The sequence below is a fragment of the Castor canadensis genome, chromosome 6, assembly GCF_047511655.1.
Source record: "Castor canadensis chromosome 6, mCasCan1.hap1v2, whole genome shotgun sequence".
NCBI classification, from domain to species: Eukaryota; Metazoa; Chordata; class Mammalia; order Rodentia; family Castoridae; genus Castor; species Castor canadensis.
Genome location: NC_133391.1, coordinates 133285122 through 133293582, shown reverse-complemented (window position 1 = coordinate 133293582; position 8461 = coordinate 133285122). Strand labels below are relative to the sequence as shown.

The 8461-nt window shown below is 41.8% G+C and overlaps 1 pseudogene; it reads left to right on the top strand.

Annotated features, from left to right (window-relative positions):
- The first annotated feature begins 2871 nt into the window (after positions 1-2871).
- On the top strand, positions 2872-4642 carry LOC141424203 (alpha-endosulfine pseudogene; annotated as a pseudogene).
- Positions 4643-8461: the final 3819 nt, after the last annotated feature.

Genomic DNA, 8461 nt, shown 5'->3' with positions numbered 1-8461 from the left:
CAGCTGATGTGGGCACAGCTGTATGCTAATCCCTATACTCAATACTCCAAGCTGTGCTAGAGGGACTGAGAGCAGCCTGAATAGCGACCATTGTTGTCATCAAAGCATCAAATATTGGTGATTCTATCACAAGGAACTAACTTGATAGATTTAGAAGTGCCTTAACCAATGCCTAAAAAGAAGCAGGGCAAAAATACCATGAGGTAAATGAAAGAGCTCTGAGCATGAGATGAAGCTTCTCTGAGGACATTCAGAACTTATAATACAGGAAACCAGCAGCTGCTCAATCCAAGAACAAGAAGAACCAATGATGCCACCCCAGTCTGAGGCTGGAGGCAGGAAGTCTCACAGAGAGCCGCTGGTGCAAGTCTACATTCAAAGGCTGACAAATCAGGAGTCTAACCTCCACAGGTTATAGCAGCAGCAAAGAAAAAAACCCAAAAAAAGCACCAGCTGAAGAATGGCAGAGCACGCACCAGCGTGAGCTAACTCCTCTTTTTTTCCATTGGGTCCCCCAGCCTATGGGATGGAGCTACCCACACATAGGGCAGGTCTTCCCCACTCAGTTTGCTTACCCATATGCCAGTCTTCTGCAGAAGCACCCTCACAGACACACTCAATTTTCTAGTTGTATCTCAATCCAGTCAAGTTGACAACCAAGATTAACCATCACCCAGAGCAAGAAGGCCCTTGTCAGAGCCCTTGTCAGACACAGCCTCTCAACCTTGGACTTTCCACCTTTCAGAACCAGAGCCATGAATCGGCAAATCTGTGTTCATTATAGGTTACCCAATGTGTGGTATCTACTATAGCAGAGCCTCAAAAAGAAAGCTGTGTGAAGAGGCTCAGACCGAGGAGTTAAGGAGCTAGGACCACAGGAACACTACAGAGGAGGGATTAGGAGCCTCAGCCTCACTCTTCTCCCTCCTCCTTCTCCCCAGGCTCTGCACCAACAGAGCACAGCAGAAGCCCAAGCATGAGGGAGACACATGACGGAGCCCATAAGCTCAGCCTTCTTGGGCACATGGCAGGAGGAAGGGGGAAGTGTAGGGGGAGGAGCGAAATAAAGCTAACCAGTGCATCCCTATTTCTGGGAAGTGTACCAAAGACTCCTCTTCCTCTCCATCCTCTTTCAGATAATATCCCTGGGCTCAAGTGATCCTCCTACCTTGACCTCCCATTAGCTTGGACTATAGGCATGTTGTGCTGCACTCAACTTGCTGCCATTTTTCTAAGTCTCAGAATGAGTTTTTGTAAGATTTTGAAAACTGGTCTAGACTTTATTTTATTGGGAAATAATAAATATGCTAGCCTAGCTACAGTGACAGCAGAGTTGAAATAACTCTCTGCCTTGGGGAATTTTAGCAGTGGATAGCCCTCCACAACTAGCTTTTACTTCCTGGGTAAAATAATAGAGGCACAATGGCCCTTTCAGTCACATGAAACTTTGTTCATCTACTGAAATCCAGGAACTCTTAGCGAAAATGCATAGAATTCCTGCTTAATGCACATGTAAAACCAGTCTGGGTGTTTTAAGGTTTCACCTCATCCAGCCAGGGGAAAACAATCCCAAGTCTAAAGTTATACCAAGAAAATCCTAGGAACTCTGTATTATTACTGAAGACAAGTCCGCTGAACTGCATGGAAATGACTACTACGTCTGAACTCTGTCATCTTGGACAAGAGATTTACTTTCTCTGGATCTCAATTTCACTCACTGATTCCTTTCTTCCCTCCCTCACTTCTTCAAGAAAACCAATAATGGTCCCAAGTGTCAGGCATGGTGGTTCAGGCCTGTAATACCAGCACTCAGAAGGTATTACTTTGAGTAACTGATAAACTTTGTCAGTTTCCAGGCCAGCCTGGGCTTCTGTCTTAAAAAAAAAAAAAAAGGCAAAATTAGACCCAAACAAACTTTGAAAGTAAGTGAAGATGCTGGATAAGGAAGACATAAATCACTTCCAAATCTAACTACTGATAAGTAGAAGAGAACATAAGTGGATTAGATTGGTCAAGTTCCTTCTGCACTGTGCAAGCTTCCTGGACCTGTTCTTGCTCCATCATGGAACTGGGAATGGTAGGGAAACTACAGTGATCGGTAGCTAGGGAGGCTGTCCTCTGCTCCCAGTGGTCTTTGAACTTTGCTCTCTGCTCTCTACTGCACTGCTTGCTAAACAACTTCAGTTCTTCCCGGCAAAGGTCAAAACACACTAAGCAGAAGCAGTTTGAATAAATAGGCAAGATCTCAGTTCATTGTTCTTGGGATGGCTCATCTCTCTGGATTGAAATACTCAGTACCACGTCAGGTTTCATTAAAGTGTTAACGTGTTTCTAAAAGGGATGCAGATTGCCATCAGGACATCTGAAACTGGGTTCAGAGTTAAAGAGTGCCGTGCACAACTGCATCTGCTTCAAATTATGTTTTCCAGAAGACAAAAATGCAGCCTTAGGAGTCTAAAAATATTTCTTAGTATTAGCCAAAAACGTATTTATTCTTGGATTCATAAAAATGCAGTCCATGTGAAATATGTGGGGGGCATGCCCTCTCATGAAATATGGACCAAAAAGAAGAAAAGTTTCAAATAAATCTTTTAAATCCTTTACTGAAGGGAGGAGGTGGGAATGGGGAGGTCTTAGAGTGTGACAGGGAAGCAGATCTGAGAAAGCATGTTGGGGAAAGAATATTTAAAGGAACAGGCTGCACTCCATCTCCCACCTTCCAGATCCCCAGGAAGGTCTTGAGCAACCATTGGCCAGGCCCTGCCTTCTGCCCACTTTGGGGAAGTTAGTAAAGCTAGAGATACGAACCCATCAACTCAAAATCTTGGCTTTGTGATCTTGCTATGATTCTCAAAATGTTGGGATGAGGAACAAGTTTATCTCTTTATCTCCAATTCACAATAGACAATATTCTTATAAAATATAATAAGAATTGCTTTATAAAGGAAATATAAATGACATATAAAATGGGCCCCTTTTAAAAAATTATTTTAGATTCATGAACATAAAGCTACCTTTCAAAACTATGATCAGAAGTCATTTTGACTGAGCAACCATAAGAACAGGAGCCAAAGCAGTGGTACAGGTTGTCCCCATTTTCCTTGCCTTCCATTCTCCAGTTGACTTCCTGGGGTTCCTACACTCTACAATCCCAGCCTGACCATGTACCATAAACAAAAAGAAAAGAATTCTGTGGAGGAGACTGACAAGAAGAAGCAGGAAACACAGGTGAAAGAACGTATTCTCCATGAAAGAGCTGACAAAGACCAAGCCTAGAACAACAAAAACTTGGGGGCTCCAACTTCTTGAAGAGATTCAAGAAACAGCAAAGAGAGACTACAGCATAGCCAATGTCAAGACGAAGAGTAAGCAGCTGCCACGTTCAGGAACAGACAAGAACCTGGTGACTGGTGACCACATCTTCACCTCAGAGGATCGGCTCCAGAGAAAGTCCTCACTTATCACCAGCAAGCTTACAGGGGGCCCTGGTTCTCTCCTCCTCTTCCTCACCCACTGGACTTTTATGTATGACAGGCAGGGATGGAGTGTGTAGCAGTACTCAGATCTTCTCAGATTGCTAGCCAGGAAAAACTGCTTCTGCTGGCGGCTGCTGAGAAGGTAATATGGGTTGAAGGTGCTCTGAGTTTATTGCTTTAGTTAAATTGAGATCTTCACACCCTCACTGTAGCCCAGGTAGGGGTCCAGAAACAGAACAGAGTAGAACAGGGTGATGTTGCCAACGCTTTCTTTTGTGAGAAACTGGGAAGATGTGATTTCCCATTTTGGAAGAGAATGTCACAGAATTGGTTAGGCAGAGCCTTGGAAGAACATGACTGTTTAAACATCCCAAGGCTGACCTGACATAGTTTGAAAAGCAGATTGAGTGAAACATGTCTTCTGTGCTCCTAAGCATTTTGTCCCTCAGGCTGCTATTGTTTTGTTGTTTCCATTGTGGCAGGTTTAGAACACCCCCAAAAAGGAAAATTCGTTTGCATGCCTAGAATTACAGGTGCCCTCTTCACCTTCTTTACTGAGTAGCTCTTATAGTTACCCTGGTTCTTAAATAAGGTAAAGATTGATGAAAGTCATTCATGGAAAATGGGCACCTTCTCTCCCTCTTCCAGCATGTTGCTTTAAAAGTATTATGGGATAGAGGTCAAGACATCTGGGTTCTAATTCTACTTGGTCTCAGCACTACTGATGCATAACCTCAGTCATTTAGCCTTTCTGGATTTCTGTTGTTTCATCTACAAAATAATTGCTTAAGCATAAGATTGATTCTGACTCTACAATCCCATACTAGCCAACAGAAACAGTGTTGTCCATCATAAAGTGAAAAACAAGGAAGGCCATTGGTAAGCCTCAGTTCTGTAATACTGGGAAGGGAACCTTTTGAGGGCTACACAAAGAGAGTGGAAGTTTGATATTTGAAGGTTGTAAATTCAGGCAACAGAACCTCTTGGGCATCGTTATCTTGAAGGTCAAGGAAAAACAAAAACCCCAAAGAAACTAGCCACAGAAGTCTTTTGCCTCTGACCCCACCTACTTTTCTGGCCGCTGCCCTGGCAGCAAAGCTGATGGGCCTGAGAGAACATGCTCAGACCTGCCAAGTATCTCAGATATAATCAGATGCCAGGTGTGTTGGAAGGGGTAGAGGAAAAAAGGGGTTAACCTGAGCCAGCCCCAGAGCAGGGCTGGGGCATCAGGTCCTTGGGAAATGATTCACCTTAGAGGAAGCCAGGGAAAATGTTTAGGGAAGGAAGACTGAGAAATCTGCCTTCCTCGAGCTCAGGAACCCAGTCTTTGTGTGAAAAGGAGAGGGAGCACAGCTGACTCATGGAAAAGTGGAAGAAAGGGGTTGCAGTGAAGGTGAGCAGTGTCTGCAGTTTGGTTATCATCAGCTTGCCTTGAATCTTACTGAATGCAACCTTCTAGTTATGACAAAGAAGACCATGGAGTAACCAACTGTTCAAGAGAGCAAGATTCTGTAATTCTCTTTGTGAGGTGTTCTTCCACTCACAAATTCTGATATGCTAACCATTTGACCCACTGAGAATGGTGAATCTGCTGATATTTGTGTAAATGGCCCCTCAGTTTTCTGGCTTCATTTGGATTAAATAGGAAAAGGTTTTGAGGAAGAAAGAGAGGAAGCAGAATCCCTGGACTCCAAACTCCTCGACTGTCACTTGTAATTGTGGATAATTTGTCACTTGTAATTGTGGATAATTCTTGTGTTTCTTGCTCTGCTTCCTCATGCTGTCACCTTTAATCTAAAGTCCATGTAGAAGGGGAAATGCCAAACATCTTTGTATAGTTCCCTCAGCTGTCCCAGTCATGTTGTACATAGAGATGCTGTGTTATTATATATCAATATATATATACAATTATGTACATTTTCTCAAACATTTCTAATTAGAATAAACGTGGGGAAAAGGAAAGAATTACTATAAAAAGTTTCTAAATATGCAGTCTCAATAGTTGTGCTTACCCACACAGATCTGCAGCAGTCATGGCTCATACTTTAAATAAATAGTACTGGCCCATCAAAGACTGTAGAATTGAGAGGTTTGCAGTCCAGTTCCATCACTTGCTAATGGTATCCCTCTGGTCCCAATACCTGACTCTTCTGAACGTCTGGCACAATACATTTTTATAAGGATGAGGAAGGATAGAGCTAAAGTGCTGGAAGATAAAGTAGGAGCTCAATAAATGCTAGCAAGAACTATCATTTCCATTATCATCTGTATTATTTTCCTATTATTGCTATAAACATTTACCCAAAGTTTACTGGCTTAACACAAATTTATTTTTCTACAATTCTAGAAATCAGAAGTCCAAAATGGGTTTCACTGAACTGAATCAAGGTGGCTGCATGCTCCATTCCTCCTGGAAGCTTGGGGGGAGAGAAGGCAGATCCATCTGCTTGCTTTTTCTGCCTTATAGCGAGTACCTTCATTCCTTGGTTTGTGGCCCCTTCCTCCTTCTTCAAAGCTAATAGAATCTTAAACTCTGATTTTGACTTCCTCTTCTGTCTCACATTAAAGAATCTTTGTGATGACATTAAGCACATCTTATAACCTAGGATAATTCCTTTATTTTAAGGATCTGATTACCAACCTTAATTCCCCCTTGCCACATACAGATTCATATTGAACATTTTCAAATTCCTGGGGATTACGATATGGACTTCTTTGAGGGGTCATTATTCTGTTTACTACAGCATCTAATGTCAATAATTCAACCAACATTTACTGAGCACTCATTCCACACAAGGTACAGTGCTAGCCTTGAGGAATATAACCAGGTACAAGGCAGAAATGGGTTTGTACTTTTCAGACCAAATTGCACAAATTATTAAGAAGCACTGAAGAGATGAAAAATAGCAGATATGAGTGTATTTGTTGGTAATCCTGATGTCAACAGAGGGTGAAGTATTTAATATATTTCTATAACTACTACTCTGTGTGTGTTAACATTCATAATTTAATGAAAAGTATCATAACAATTTGTTCAGACCACCTATACCAAAAAAACTTGGGAAGCTTATTAAGACTACGGAAATCTCAGAATAGAAGGTTTAGGAATTTATATTTTACACTGATATGCACACACTATAGACACAATGCTTCATTTCTAATTATAATCTGAGAATTGACATTTCCAAGCTGCCTCAGAATTACTGAGACCACAGCCCAGTGCCCTCTGCCAGATGTACTGAATAAGAATCTTCAGCAGAGGAATCTGGCATCCTGCATTTAAAAACATTTGATATTTTTGATCATGCATGCTTGGAAAATACAAGCACAATAGGAAAAAGGAGAGCCAGTGGCCTGAATCAGAAAGTTTAGCATTTTCGTAATCCTGAATCTTCTTTTCTTAGCAAGTCTGAATTTAGGGCTCTACATTTGTAATATTCAAGCAGCGAGGGTTTTTTTGAGCCACATATTTTAAAAGCCAACATATTAGCTTAACTGGATTAATCTACATTTTTAAAAGATGCTCTTCCATTTAAAGTACAATAACCACTCAGTTTTGTATGACATATTTCCCAACACAAAACTGTAAATGCTAAGGCCAGCTGGGACTCCTAGAAAATATATGGACCATAACAATTTGTCTTGTATTCTGCTTCATCTATAAAATAGTCCAGGTTGAGCAGGGTGAAATGTGGCTCAGTGATGACAATGACTGGCCACTCCATCATCTAAAAAGGTAATGCCATTACTATGTGACAACAGGTTTTCTATATCATCAAGTAGTAGTTCTTGAATGGGCTCTTAGAAGATATCTGTTATTATCTGAAGACATTTTTGCTTATTGTGACCATGGGTGGGCAGGGGAAGTGATACTAGCATCTAGAGGGTAAGTTCAGAAAGACTATTAAACATCTTGCAATGCACAGGATCTCCCCTTACAGCAAAGACTTATCTAATCCAAGATGTCAACAATGCAGAGGTTGAGAAAACTTGATTATGGTGATAATTATCCTACATTAAGTCCTATATTAAAGGGAAAATCATAAGGAGAAAGAAAGGGGGGAGAAGGGTAAGAGTCCAAGCAAGGGTGAGGAGTTAGGCCAAGACCCTCAGGGAAACTCTGGAGACAGTACAGATCCCATCTCAGAGTAGCTGATGAGGGGCGAGGGACCTGAATGAAATATTTATATCTCCTCTATGTCAGTCACTCACTACAGACTGTCCCTTGTCCCAGTTCCATATGTACAGGCAAAGTAAGCCCTGGCCCCTGCTTGAGGGCTGCCCTCAATCAGAGCCACTGGTGCAGGCCATTGGAGTAAAAGAGCCCAGGAAGCCTGTGACAGAAAAATGGGGAATCCTTAGGGCAGAGCAAATTCAGAGTCAGTCACACTAGAGCAGTAGTTTTCACACTTCTTTTTCACTACACATCTTTTGTCTTAGTCACTCTCTGTTGGTATAACTGAATACCACAGACAGGGTACTTTATAAATAATAAAGGTTTATTTAGCTCATGATTCTGGAAGTCTGAAAATCCAAGGTTGAGTGATTGCAACTGATGAGGGCTTCTTGCTGCATCATAACATGCAGTGTGTCACATGGTGAGAGCAAGTGAGCAAGCCAGAGAGAGCTCACTTTTACAACAAAGCCACTTGTAGGATAACCCATAGATACACTAATCCCTTAATCCATGAATGGGTTAATCCATCCACAAGAACACAGCCCACATGACTCAGTTACCTCCCAAAGGTCTCAACTCTCAAGTACCATAATATAGGACTTTGGGGATTATGTTTCCAACAGGTGAAATTTGGAGAACACATTCAAAGCATAGAATTCTGCCCCAGTCCCGCAAATTCATGTTCTTCTCACATACAAAATACAATGTACATTCATTCTGCCCCAATAGCCCCAGCATCAAGTCAGAAGTCCAAAGTCCACCTTTGTACTCATCTGAATTAGATACAAGACTCAAAGCACACCTGAAA